This window comes from Protopterus annectens, chromosome 8.part0 (assembly GCF_019279795.1).
Source record: "Protopterus annectens isolate FY-2018-M chromosome 8.part0, PAN1.0, whole genome shotgun sequence".
Classification (NCBI taxonomy): Eukaryota; Metazoa; Chordata; order Ceratodontiformes; family Protopteridae; genus Protopterus; species Protopterus annectens.
The window spans coordinates 328,909,263-328,925,309 of NC_056741.1; positions in this window are offsets into that span (position 1 = coordinate 328,909,263).

Here is a 16,047-nt window from a genome sequence, read left to right on the forward strand (position 1 = left end):
AGCTCCTCACTCTCTTGCAACTGTTGCTTCTCCCTCTGTTTTTCTGTCTGATAGCAACCGGTTGTTTTAGAGAGAAGCACCCTTTTAATAAAAAAATATCATCCAATCAATTTTCTTGCATTGTTTACTTCTCAGTTGATTTCTGTGAAGCACTGCTTACAGTTATCTCTTCGTTCCTTATCTCAACCTGTAAACCAGATGGGAAGTCACCTAAACAAGAGATGCCTTCACTACATTGCGCTGACACTACAGAAACAGGCGGTGCTTGATCCAACACTTCTATCAGCTCATTGGTTGAATTCAGTACACATTCATTCTTTTCCGACTGAACTATCTCTCGTGTAGGCAGGGGATGTCGTGAATATTTATCATGCGATTGGTTAATGCTAGTTGAACAATGTAATACTATTGGTTGCTCTCTCGGCCATGAAAAGATATTACTATTCTTAAAGTCATTTATATCACGTAAAAGTTTTCTTTTTTTAGTAGCAACTAGATTTTTTTCAACAACTTTAGCTGTTCCAAAACTTTATCATAATCAGCAACAAATCTTAGAACACGTGATGATTGATGAAACTTTATTGGCTGCTATTAGTTATTTAAATCTAGAGAGATTGTGTTTTTCAGATACTGATGAAGAGTTTTACTCGAAAGCTTTGTTGTTCATTAAAGGCAATTGTGGTGGATTTTCAGCTGTTTTTTGTCTCTTACACACACACACACACACACACACACACACACACACACACACACACACACACACACACATACACACACAAACTATAACAAGGGATACCTAAATGGCTGGAAAAGGTGTAATGTCTGGCTACTACTCACACTTTTATAAGAAAGATGGAAGTGTCAAAAATACAAGCCATAATGGAGTAGAGAGGAAAGCCGCAGTCTACTGGAATCTACATGCACAGAGATGGGACTGTAGTAGATTTTGCAGGAACCTCCATAATTTAGCACATTGATCAGCTTCAAAAGAGTGTATTAGTTAGTATTTTTGCTTTCATATGGCATGCTTTCATGCCTTGAGTATGTGCCAATACCATAGAGGGATAAAGCCATGGCCGTAGCCCAGGAGATCTGGACTTGCATAGCAATTTGGGTGCTTAATGGTACAAGTAGGGAGGATGGCCGTATGCCTATCCTGGGGTCAGCAATCTTATAGACATACCATCACAAGATCCCTGGTGGAGGCTGAGGACCTGGCAGCTATTGTTGTACTGTAGGGAGAAAGACTCATGGCTGAGATAGACATGGAGGCAAGGACAATATGCTGCAATAGCCCATTGCACACCAGCCCCTAAGTATGGGACGTGAGCACAATGTGTTGGAAATCAGAAGTAAAACAACACTCCCAGGCAGTAGTGTGATGCTGATTCAGCCCTGGCCATGGGATGGGATTAGCCTGAGGGAGACTAAGGCAAATCTGGTAGAACCTGTGGATCATCAGTGAACCTTGGGGTGGTAGCTGATGGCCAGATGCAAAGAACCAAAACTAAAAAAATGTTTTCATGCATTGATTGTGTTGATGTTACCCATGCAGGTTTCTATTCATTGTGTGCAAATAAATAAATAATAAAACAAACTATAACTATCAGTCCTATGAATTACACAACACAGCAATAGTACAAAAAGTAGAACAAGTCCAGCTATTAAACTAGCTGCTTAAATTATTATTTCGGCCAACACTGTCTACATATATCCAGTGCAAACTAACACAGTGTTCCTAGCTTCAGAAACTGCTGCATTTTCAACCCAGTGCCACTAGAGTGAGAAACTGAGCCATGCAGAACAGCATTGTATGTCTGAAGTAGATAAAACTAGATAACTTGTAAAATTACTGCCATTTGGGAAGCACTATGTGTTATTGAAGCAGGGGAGTTTGCAGGACACATTATACCATCTCCTATTCCAAAGGACATTTGAGACATATTCATTGTGTTAAATTTATGGCATATACATTTGGAATGTTTTACCACTGGTCCCAGAAATGAGACTGTATAAACAAATTAACTGCATATTTAGGAGTGTGCCACAAAGTCTTAAATCAGTTACTTCTGCCTGAGAAATATACATAGTTGTTAGTATATTAGTAAATTTGTGAAAGTTTATGTGTTCATTCTTTTGTTAATTGGGTAGATAAGCTGATTCAAGGGACCCTTTTCAATGAAGACACAGAAAAAAGGTATAAATACAACATATAGTCTAAGGAATACTAATATGGCAACACAGTTATATAGCACAGTCAAGTACAACTTTAAGACAAATATTTTCAAGGTCATTGTTTTTTAGAATTATTAATTATGTATATTTTTCACGCAGGAGTGACTAGGATTATTGTAAATTACTATATTATAGATTCCTTCCAAGCAGAATACAAGCAGATTATATTGTTCAGACCCATTATATACATTGTATAAACTGTATAATTACTTCATATTGTATACACATATAACCATCCATTTACTTCATGGTTTTATGCTAGAATCAGGTTGTGATATGCATTTAAGCTGCATGCTAAAATAGTTAATAAGTTCCAAGAAGAGGAAGTTCTGATGTTTTCATCAACATATTTCTGTAGTTCCGAATAAAAACAGTAAATAATTAGATGACAAATATGAAGTTACTAGAATAGTAAAGCTTTGAGCCTGAAATTTAGGTAATGCTAGAAGTTGATTCAATTTCTGTTTTGAACAAGCAAGATGCATACTGGGAGTTAAAAAGAACATTATGATGCTATCTGTATGTTGCTGTTTTATTATATGTTGCATAATAAATTTATATCTAGCACACCAAGCTAGTTTTGCAATAGGATACTGAAGAAAATGTCTGAGAATTTTGTGGCTAGAAATATTTTATGCTTTGGCTGGAAATTAATTTCAAAATGATGACTGGAGCAGAAAATTCTGTTTCAGCATAGAATAGCTATTGCTATTGATCTAGTTTCCACTAGAATAGTTCTCGTTTAGGACCTTAAATTATAACTAAGAGTGGAGTAGGGACAATTTGTTAGCCAGCTGGGAAGATGACCAGGGAGATGATGTTCAGAATATATGAGCTTTGCAAAGACATGTTCAAAGGGCTTGGCTAGACAAAGTGGCACATTTGATTTAGCAGGGTTTACATTGTTTTAGGATTACCAACCAGCCTGACAGTGAAAAGTGGCTGACAACATTTAGTTCATAGCAAAATGATTTTTTTTTTGCATTTTTGCATGCATGAGCAGTCTTGTGGGTTACAACACTGATTTGCAGCATATTTTAGTTTTTGCTAAACAATAGAGGACATAATGTGTATGTTACATGTAACAAAAAGAGGTGGTTGATTGGTTTAAACCAATGTTTAAGTATTGAAAAAGTAACACATGTTATAACATGTTACCTAAAGAACTTGTAACTTTTACCCAAGGATATTATTTGAGACTTTCTAACGTGCTAAGTGACATTGTTTTATCGTACATTAGCATATTCTTAGTAGTCCATCATTGAACCATTGCAGGAGACTGGAAATTATACAATGATTGGGCATTAATATTCAAAAATGAGCACACTGATTGGCCAGCCCAACCAGCCTGCCCAATGTAAATCCAAGAATATACCAACAAGAAAAGGTTTCCCATTAGTATATCTCTTAATTTTTTTACTCTTCTTTTTTTTTAAACCAAAAAAGAAAACAGAAGACCTGAAATGAATGATGGAGATGGCACAGACAGAACTAAGAGGATAACCAGGTACTTTCTGCAAAACTAAAGAAATGTACCTGATTATCCTTTTATTTTGTCTGTCTCGGCTCTCCCAAATGTAAAAAGTCTCCCAGTTTCTTTCTTTTCTTCTCAATAAAATTAAAAGAAAAACAAAAAAAAACAACAGAGATCTTCCCTTCTCCATTGCCACCTTTGCATAGCACAAAGGTATTGTGTAAGCATGGGAACACAAGTCCCATACACTTGTGCAGTACATAAAAAAAAAAGCACCAGGATACCGAAAAAAACACAGAAGAGCAGCACAGAGGCATTATACAAAGACACTATTTAAGAAAAGTAAGTAGTTTTTTTTTCTTAAATAATGTCATTGTATAATAGCAATAACAAACAGCTGGCTTCGCCCTCTTGACCAAACCACACCAACTGTAGGTAAATCCAGCATTACCCACACCCAGCCATGGGTTATTGCTTAAATATTGCATGTAGTGGCATCTATTTAAATCTAGCAAATATACTTTTTACTTTTTAAGGTTACTCCTTGAAGGCTTTGGCCGAGATGTCAGAGTATAGTAAATTTTTTGGACATCTGGCTTGTTGTCCTTTTGCTTCATTCTTTAGTTTGTGGTAAATATGCTTGTTATGTCCACTGTGATATTATTTATGAATGGTGTAAACATCTGGGAACCAAGGACTGAGCTCTGTGTGATACTTCAACAGATTTCCTAGCTTCAGATAAGATTATATATTCCCTATTGTAAGGTAACTTTTGAACCATTCACATTCTTTGAAGGAGACACACGGATGTGTTTCAAGAAGGGAGCACAAGTGTTATTGCCAGTTTTTTTATCTACCAGTATTGGTCTTGTGATCTCATTTTTTTCACAGTTCTCTAAAATTATGCCGGTCTTTGTGAAGAAGCCAGGTCTGAAGCCATGTTGCTCGTGTACAAGAATACCATGCAGTGCATTAAGTGCTATGATTATCCCCCAACTCTGGGAAAAAGACAGGCTTGTTAATCACCTTTATTATGTCAGGAAGATAATCTCACACTAGAGCTTAACAGCGGCTAGTAACAATAAACAAAAAGTAATAGCTAGAAGATAATGACTTTACTAGCTGTTAGACATGTATGTGTCAGAAACAAAAAAAAAACAGAAAAAAAGAAGTGTGGAGGAATGAAGTATCTTACAGCTTTTAAAACTGCTCATTCCTTTGAGGTGGCATTATAGGTTTTATGGTTTTAAAATCTGTAAAACACTTTGCACTCCTAGTTTTTTTAAAGCTCCATGCCTTATTAATAAGTATGATCAGATATATCTGATCATATCTTACCTGATGATAACATGGAAGTCACAACATACCCCTTAAACTTCACTTTGCACCACTCACAAAGTGAATTTTTTTTAACATCCATATCTTGAACATATGGAGATACATGATTTACTAAAGCTACCTATGAGACTTTCACAAATTACCAAGTCTGTGGGACATACAAATGTGCCCTGACATATGACACCAAGGTCATCTTGGTGACTGCAACATAAAGCAGTGCAGTGCAGTGCAGTGCTTTTTCTCAACTCAGAACTGTCCTTTTGAAAGCAAAGAAATGTTGATTCTGCATAGGTGATATGTGATTAGTTGGCTTTTAGTTAGTTTACTGACAAAGTAACAGTTTTATGAAGTACCAAGCATAATGGTAGATCTTCAAGTTGAGATCACTGTGATTGCACATCGTAACATGTGGGTTTACTTTCTAGCAAAGCTGTGCTTGTCTAGCCAGTTTTATATAACTGTCTTTTTCCCTGCAAAGTCTAATGCTGGCTGCATCTTACATAGATAGGATGTGCACTAACACAACAGGTATTGTTTATTATTGGGGAGTCCACCTCTACAAAGAGCCCAGTCACAAGTGGAGACCCTCAGGGATCAGTCCTTGGGCAGGTCCTTTTCGGCATTTCCTTCTCAAAAGTCAAGGCCAATGTCAGTGGTCTCTGGCTGACTAAATTTGCAGATGATTGCAAATTAGGGGCCGTCATTGAATCCCACACTGACACAAATGTTCTCCAGGAGGGGCTGACACAGACAAACAACTGGTGTCAGAGCCATGAACCAAACTAAATGCCAAGAAATGCATAATAGCATCCTTTGGGAAGGCATCCATCCCTGGTAACTATCATATTGACAACACATCCCTTAGAGTTGACTCAGTAGTCAGGGACTTAGGGACACACATAGATAGTAATCCAGCCTTTGACCATCATGTGTCTACAGTGGTAAGGAAATAATTCTATATTGCGCAACTTATAAACAAAGGTATGGCATCTAAGTCCAAGAAAGTCATTGTTCCACCGTATTTGGCATTCATCAAACCTATCATTGAGTACGATCCCACTTTGATATGTACCTAACCAGGCATATCCAACAATTGGAATGTCCACAGAGGTTCTTCACTAAAAGAATACAGGGTGTAAGTATAATGTCCTATGCAAGCTGTCTCTAGGCCCTATCCCTGTATTTTGTATCCTACAGTATTTTGAGGGGAGATCTATGCCTGGCATACAGGGCATGTCAGACACCACTCTGATGGACCTCCTGCATATCCACAAAACAAACAGCACCAGATTTACCCATTCTAAAGACTTAAACCTTGCCTGTGATATAAATAGGCCCTGCTGGAGAGATAGGTATGTATCCCAGAGACTACCATATCTATGGAACAAGCTCCCTATCATGTGAAGCAGACTTCCTCCCTAACCCAATTCAAGTATAATTTTGACAATTAGATGGGAAACTGGAAATTCATCCCTGGTTTGGCACCTACAATGCATATAAAAAGCGTACACACCCCTGTTAAAATGCCAGGTTTTTGTGATATAAAAAATGAGATCACAATAAATCATTTCAAAACTTTTCCCACCTTTAATGTGACCTATAACCTGTACAATTCAATTGAAAAACAAGCAAATCTGTTAGGGGAATAAATATAAAAAATAAAAAAATGTACAATAAGCTGGTTGCATGTGTGCACACCCTTAAACTAATACTTTGTTGAAGCCCCTTTTGATTTAATTACAGCATTCAGTCTTCTATGAACAGACTACATCAGAAAACTAAAGCAAAAATACCATAAAATCCATTCTTTTATACATTTCCCGAGTCCCCATCAATAAAACAATTAAACAATTAAACAATTAACAACATTAAAAAAGACTACTTGCACCCTCATAGAACGCATAAGAGAACATATTTATAGTATTAGAACTAATGACTCAAAAAATGCATTATATAAGCACACTGCAGATTGACATAAGTACAAAACATTTTTGTTTTCTATACTAGAAGTTGTGGTGTTAGATCAGAGAGGTAGTTGTTGTTTGTCTTTCGGCTTTTCCTGGTAAGGGGTCGCCACAGCAGAACTCCGGTCCGCTAATGATTGGCAGTAGATTTTTAAGAAATGCTGAGGTGCCAGCTCGACACCCAACCTTCAACTAGGGCATGCCCATTTACGCATGCATGTCTTTTGAACGCTACCCAACTGCGAGGAGGACATGCAGACTCCACACAAAGGCACTCCCAAGCCCAGCCGAGAATTGAATGGGAGAACCTCTTGCTGTGAGGCAACAATGCTACCGCTATCGGAGAGGTAGTGATTTTAAAAATTATTTGGAGCAGAGAGAAACACTATGGCAGATAAAACTGGAAGCAGATAAACCACCTGGGCTGAATGAATCAATTAATATTAAATGCTTCCTGAAATATAGGCAGCTAAAAATTAATAAAAAATAGAAGAATAAGGAATAATGTTTTTTTAAGTAGTTTTGTCTCTTTTAATGTTAACTGTTTAATTGTTTTATTGATGGGGGGGTTGGGAAATGTATAAAACAATGGATTTTATGGTATTTTTGTTTTAGTTTTCTGATGAAGTCTGTTCAGATGAAAGCAGAAAAATAATTATTTGTACGCTAAAGATCGTGCTGTGCAGTATTGTGCCCTTGGAGGCGTTTATTGACCATTGAATACTGGTGTTTCTTGGTTTATTGTTTTTTTGTACACTGGGTCTACATATTTCTGCTGTTTTCAACATAAAGGTTAAGTCAAAGTAAGGCGACATTTGTCTTCTTGGAAGTCTTAAATACAAAATTCCTTTAAGAACATGTTTACCTAAATAATTAGCTTCTTCCTGACAGAAAGCAAGAATATAGGGCAATACTGCAGAAACATGCACTTTGGCTGGTGAACAGGAAAAATAAGCTTCAAAGCAATAGATAACCAAAATAGTCTAGCAGACTTGGAATTATGTTTATTCTAATATGTTGACCCACTGTGAAATCTATTTCAGCTCTTAAACATATTTTTAGCAGTATAACTGTCAGCATCATTTGAGTTTTCAATACTCCAGAAGAAAGTTATTCAGTCTTAGGTGCTAATTCTATCCTGAAAACTGAAACTGAGTGGCTTCAACCACAGATAAAAAATTTTGTCTTGTTCTTCTTTTAACAGCATCCATTCCAGAAGAAAATACATAAATCCAAGAAGACTGAGCTCCATAAGCAGAGAATGCAGTGGATGTCCTGGAGAAGCTGCAGCTACCTAGATCAGTCTTACCCCATCAAGTTTTGCTTTAAGAAAGACTTCCTGAGTCAGTAGAACAGCAGGGAAGGCATGTGTCAGATCTTTATTCCTAAGAAATTAGGGGAATCCAGCCTCTAAGTTTTTGTGTGATAAGGCAAAGAACAAAACATTGTTGCATATGTATTGATAGAAGTATCAGATAGATCCACTTTGGACAAAGCCCCAAATATTCAGAATTTGAATGTAGAGTGAAGTGTTCAATTGCCATTCATGATGCAAAGGCAGTTTTCTGCTGTAGGAATCTGGCGATCATTTTTTTGCTGTCCTGGAAGTCAAGCTGCCACCAAGATCAAGTTGCTGATGAATGGCCCATTGTGTATCAACATAACTTCCATGCAGACTGCATAGGTTCTTGTCCCCCCCACCCGCCTGTTTATGCACCCCTCATTTTAGTATTTTCGCATTCACGTAAGCAAATATTGTCTGAAAAGTGTCCTAAAATGCCCCCAGAGCTCTTAAAATTGTTCTCAAGTCCTTTAGACTTATGTGAAGGGGTTTTATATATATATATATATATATATATATATATATATATATATATATATATACATACATATATATTTTTCAAATTGGGCTTCCTATGCATAATCAAAACTAGTTATTAGTCTACTATTGCTACTGATAATGTAATAACTCCGTTCATGAGGCGCAGTGGTGCAGCGGTAGCATTGTCGCCACACAGCAAGAGGTTCTCTGGTTCAATTCTCAGTTGGGGTGATTCTGTGCAGAATCTGCATGTCTTCCCTGCGTTCATGTGGGTTTCCTCTGGGTACTCCGGTTTCCTCCCATGTTACAAAGAGATGCATCTGGAGTGTTTCTCCCCAGGCCTCTGCTGAAAATTGGCTCGTTCCAAGTCGGACTTTCCCGGTTAACAAATAATAAAATGAAAGAAGTGATCTTCTGTATTTCATGTTCTCGAAAGAAATCTTTCATTGGTATGAAATTCAGAGTTGCCTGTGTGAATGAGATTATTTTGTTTGAGATTACATTTAATTTCTAATAGTTTATGGTTGTACAATGTCAAAAAGTGATATTACTATGGCAACTGTTGTTCTCATCTACAGAAAGAAATATCATTATAAGCTGTTTTCTCAAAAGTGCAAACACTGGAGCTAAACTGTTTTTTTCTTCAGAATAATGCAGGTATATGTGAAAAATTGTAAGTGAAAACTGCTTCTTGAAAGCTCATACATTTTCTGCGAGATGGCCTGATTGGGATGTTAAACCATGCATCCTCCAAATCAAATGTTGCATAAACAAGACCTGTTCTTTAAAGAGCACAAAAATGGCTTTATATCTACTGGTTTGAATTTCTTTGCTAAACAAACTTTTTGCAACTAGAAGCATCCTGGTGGCCCATCTGAATGTTTTACTTTTCTGACTATAAATTATATGGAATGAAAGTCTGGTGGTTTGGGACCCATTGCTCATCTTTTTTCTTCTAGAAGTTTCTATCATACCTAAAGCAATCTCTGGCAGGTGAGCTGGCATATGAGTAACTAGCAGTGAATGAAGATGTTTTTGAATTATTTGATAACTTCCTGAAGCTGTTTACAGGACTAACTTGTCAGAAGATGTAAGCTCACTAGTTGAAAATTATGCCTATACGCTGGCTTTCAAGGGTGTGGCTGGGGAAGCTGGTTTCTCAAGTTCCACTGTCAGGTTTCCACAATATTTTGTCTGCTACTGCATAGCTTTCTCTAAAAGGAAGCAAAAGGTGAAGAGATTGTCTTTTGTTTGAAGATTTTTTTTTTCATAACCTGCTGTTACCATTCTGAAGTGGTCTTTTAGTGACTCTTTTCTAAGCCATGCATATCTTGTGGCTACCTCAGTTAGTTAAGTTCTTGAAGTCTTCATCTATGGCATTGTATGTATGTTTCAGTGTATGTACACCTGTTTTAGTAGGTCTTCTTGAAGTCATCAGAAAAGACTTCTACACAAATCATCTGACCTATCCAAATACAGTGAACTGACAGTTGTGTGACAGATATGGTAATCAAATGTACTGTCATTAGATACAGGTGCAGACACATCACAGAGCAACATACTGCAAAACATCAAATTTAAATCATGTCTTTCCAGGGAGCAAGTGCCCCGTACCCCCTTTGTATGAGTCTTGATTTCCACCAAACACCCCACCCTGAATAATGTACAGCAGTGCAAATCCTTAGGAAAGAAGAAATTCTTGTAATTTACTCTTCCACAAAATATTGCAGTCTTGGATCTGTTATAATAAAGTATAGGGATGTGTGAGGGTACAGTGAGGTTGCCTTTCTGCAAAATCATAACCCACAATATCTCACACCTTTGTCCAATGTTTTGTAAGGTGATCGACTTAACAAAATGAATTAACATTTGTTTTGAATACTGTAGCATTCATTTACTGCAATACTTTATGAGCTGGGATCAGTAAATTGTGTTGCAATGATGTCAGTTTTAATAACTTCAAATTGGCCCATTTAATTGAGTGTAGAATTAAGCTTCTCTGTCCTACCCTTATATCACTCACAAACAAGGTTTGGATATTCTCCTGTAACATACTGGGTATAACTCTGGTAAATCACTCACAAACGAGGTTTGGATATTCTCCTGTAACATACTGGGTATAACTCTGGTAAATCACCATTTAAGATAAGTACTCAAAAGTCTATAAGAGTAAAAATAGAAGAGATGAATATACTTCCTGCATCTGTCTAGAATCACTGATTCCGTATTGAAAGTATGGGAAAAGAAGGGAAATCAGAGGAAGAGATTTATTCTGCTATTGACAGAAACTAAAGGAAATGGTGGCTGGGTCAGCCTTAAGACCATTATCCAAATCGAGTTTATTTGTGGAATTTCTCAACAGCATTTCTGCTTGTCCTTGTTGTGACAGAGTTTGTGCATGCAGGTATTGAAGGTTTGAATTAATATGCCATCAAATTTATAAAACAATCCAAAAATGTCCCACATAAACTGTTTCACCTTCATCATTTCGCAGTACCTCCTCTTTGCTCAAGAAGGATAATTATTTCTTCATTAAAACAGTCTGGAATGATATGTTTGTTCTTTCTTTTACCTTTCCCTGCTAAAGATTGCTTGGGTAAATATACTGCAGGATATGAACTCAAATGGGGCCTATCCTGGTCCTTTTTTTATTTACAAAAGGCTTTTGAGATGCTGCGATTTCCAAAGCTATAGTAAGCTGCTTTCTTGCAAATGATTTATAATCAGTTGGCTAAGATGCAATAGGGCTGGGGACCACATCCTTCATCAGTACAGATCCACAAGTACATTTAAGTTTCTTCACAACTGAATAGGCCATGTTAAGCTCCAGGTTGTAAAGCCCCATAATCTGTAAAAAAACTTTATAAGGTTAGAGGATACCATCAGCACTTGGATTAGCTGATTAATGTTTTATGAAGCCTAAACAAGCACGTTTCACTCTTTTTTAGATACCTTCATGGCTGTTTTTTATATTCAAGAAATGAGAACTATTGAAGGTGCCACTGCATTTTCAGTGGAGCTTGATGAAGACGTGCTTCTTATACATTCCTATTGCTGAATCCTTCTCAATGGATTTTTCATTTGAGTTTTCTGTTTCGCTTTCATTTTCAAATCAGATGTACTATTAGATGTACTTCCTCTTGTATTCTCACACTTTATTTTAACTTTTATAATTTTCTTCTATAAAACAGGATAAAATTTCATGCCACCTCAATCTAGTAGCTTTGCTAAAATTAAGACAACACTCACACATGGCTCTGTTACTATTTGGACCCAAATAAAATTCTGACAGCGGAACTACATAGAGTCTAGTGTCTGCCATAAGCAGCCCTGTTAATAGACACAGTATCCAGACAAAAATATCTTGAAAATCCATCAGTAATGAAGGTGCTACAGGCAGTTTGGTGAAATATCAGAGAAACGTTAGCTAGGAAGAAGGCCTAATAACCACATATCCTATTCACAAATAGCCACAAATCCAACAATAAACTGAACCAACATGAACTAAGACCAGAGCATGCTGTTGAATAAAGACCAGGACAGGCCAATGATAGTGATAAGCACTTTCGTTCCTTTATTATAAACTGGAACTTCTTCAGATAACTAACTACTGAAACTAACTTTAAATACATCATATTAACTAATCAAAAGCTTAAAACTGTTAATTGATTAACTTGTTACAACAAAATTATTTCCCTACAGTTATTAAATTAGTAAAAACACATCATTCCTGTCATTTAAAATAAAACCACAAACAACAAAAATAGTAAAAATACCCTCAATGATGTCAAATATTCACAAATAGAAAACAGAACCATGAGACCCCCAGCACCATGGCAAAGAGGGATAAAATTCTGACGAGCACCCAGATAATCTCAGATCAGTTACGAGCTCAATCACTGGAGGAGCCAGGGAGGGTGAAATGGGAAGGAATGGCATTTGTCAGCTTGCCCACTCTACGAGGGAAGTATGGAATTCCTGTCTATGATTGGGGGGGGTCCTTGACTGTAAGACATTTGGCCTTTAAATTCAGCATTACATGGTAGGTCTGGAGCTGACTTATGCTGCACACTGTGATGTGTTAGATGTTAGCAGCTCCTCCGAGTTACAGCATCTCAAAACATTCCCCACATACATGGCAGCATATATAATGCTACTAAAGGCTCATCTCTACATTTTGCCATCCCAATCCTAATCCACATATGTCTAAGATTGTCCCAGCCCTGGGAGGCTTTAATACTAACAATAATAAAAGGTGGGAACAATAGGAGTGCAAAGCAGCAAAAGGTGAGCTGGAAGATGCACAATAGGATGGGACAAAAAAATTAGAAAAATAAATGAAAATATAGCCAGAAGATAAACATATATGAGGTTGTGAGAAGAGACAGACAGTGTAGGTGCATTGTAATGCCACCTATGTGAGAATTACATTCCATTGCATAATAATATACATCAGCTCAAGACCAGATTGATCTTCATGGAAAAATCAACCTGCTATAAAAAATAGGTAGACTAAGTAAGTTTCACTGGTTAGTTCGTCCAAATGTGACAATGTACTGCTCTTGAAATAAGAATGATAATATATGTAAGTTATTGTCAATTGCATGTTAACCATGTATTTCTTCAACTATTCTTTACACTGCCAGGGTTTATGCATGCAGTTTTAAGGCACTTCATTGAGAAGTGGTGTTTTAATCAAACTGCTAACTAATGATCATCAGATACGTTTTTTTTATCTATTGCTATGAGAAAATGTATTTTACTTGAAATACAATATCATGTTTCTTCTTTCTTCATGATGCAGAAAATGTTCTGAGTTGCTGAAATCAATACCTTACCTTGCTACCATCCCACTTAAAGAAATTTGCACCACTCATCACCTGTGCATTACCTGTAATAATTAACCAAAGACTAAAAGAAGGTCACTTACTCACCATCTGGAAACAAACAAAACTAATACTATCTTCAACTATGGGGATTTCCACAAGTACAAAACTATAGACCTATAAGCATATTCAGCCTTCTATACAAGTAGAACAAATCCTATACAACCAGTAACTTCATTAAAAATGTTCAGCACATGGCCAGAGAGTGGACGACCCACAGCTGCATTGTCACCGGATTTCTCTGAAATGTTTAACATAATAAGAAATGAGCATCTCATTAATGAAGAAAAACTGATAGGAAGCAATGTCCTAATCCTATTCTGGTTCTAATCTCATCTCCAGGATACAAAATGAGACAGTCAACTGGCGTATTTCCACTACATCCTTTAAAGTTAATAGCCAATTAGAAAAAGTCTCAGTACTTGGACTGTTTCTTGTCACAATCTTCACAAACAACATGCTTTAAAACAGTAATGCACAGATGATTTCACACTCATCTGTGGTTCACGCAACATCAAGAAACTGGAATATGAATTACAAGCATTATTAAACAAACATCAGGAATGGCTCAACACTTACAACCTCATTCTTAGTGAGAAAAATATTCTATTCATTAAACACATTTATAAGCCAAACACAGTTCCAGCAAATCCCATACAGAAACTTGGCACATAAATTGTTCTTTGCTGGAAATATATCAGTGTCATCATTGCCAGTAAATTATTATTTGAACAGCATATTGACATTAGTATAAGACACATTGTGATGTCCCCACTCTGGGCCAGTAATCAAGTACCCTGAATCCTCACCACTGTCCCTGGAGAGGGACATTTACTTGGAATACAAATGAATACACTCAGTATTTCCAGATGTAGACATCTCTGCATCAAGCACAATTTCTCTTAAGAGCACACAGGGAACACAGTCAGCCCGGAGTCTGGATTTCTTTATATTTGTCTCTATCCAGGGCCCCAATAAGGCTCCCCATTAGCACAGCTATAGGGTTAAGTCCTCAGCTGAGTGTCCAAGCCAAGTCCTCCATCACCCTCTCTGTGAAACCAGTGTTTCATGTTCCTGCTCCACGTAGCTCACACACACACACACACACACACACACACACACACACACACACACACACACACACACACACACACACGCGCACACACACAAACACACTGTGAGATTTGATTTTCACTCACACACACACACACACACACACACACACACACACACACACACACACACACACACACCTGGGAAAGGTTGGCACAGATTTACCAGCTGTGTCACCTTCTGCCTAGACTATAAGGTAGTTATCATTGCCACCAGACACTACAAAGCCAGCTACCTAAGGTTCTTCCAAGGGTACCCAGTTATACTGAGTGAAATTAATATTAATACAAATGGTAATGTTGACCAAACAACCAGGCTTCAGGAGTGGCCACAGTGTCACCAATAGATATAAGTACTCTCAAAGGTTAAAATGTTCTCTAAAGGACCAGCCACAATGAAAAGTTTAAATATATTTAATAATAAATAATAAAAGAACATGAAAATGCAAAATATCTATTTACAGTAAACACCACAGTTTCAGTCAAATGAAATATTAAAAGTAACACAGCTCAAAAGATTCATACAGTTACAGAAAAAACAATACTTAACTATTCGTACTGTATTTTCCTGGCTGATCTAGAGAAGTACTGACCCTATTTACTTAATAGAGCAAGGCAAGATGAAGTAGGTGAGGGATCCTTCTATGTCAGGTTCCAAGAAACAGACTGCCCTGAGACTCACCTAGTCACATACATCTGGTCATTTGATTCCTGGTTCCCATGCAACCCCCCTCCCCATTGCTAGAAACTGCCAGGACTTAGCACCTATGTGTCAATAATACACACACACACACACACACACACACACACGCACACACACTCACACACACACAGACACACACACACACACACACACACACACACACACACACACACACACGCACGCACACACACACACACACACACACACACACACACACACACACACACACACACACACACACATACACACACAGAGCCCTGCTAAGATCTGCTGCAGCTCTTGGAAGTCATAAAACCATAAACAACTCCAGTCTTCCTACAGGAGCTAATAAACCATACTTCTTACAGAAATTGCATTTCTGGCTTCATTCAAAACTGTGAGGTAACATCTTTATGGCCTAGGCCCAGTAATTTATTTTCTTACTATTTTTTAGGTTTGGGATTGACATTTTCTCTCACAGCATCCACTAATAAAACATATACATTTAAACAGTTACAATAATGCATGTATATT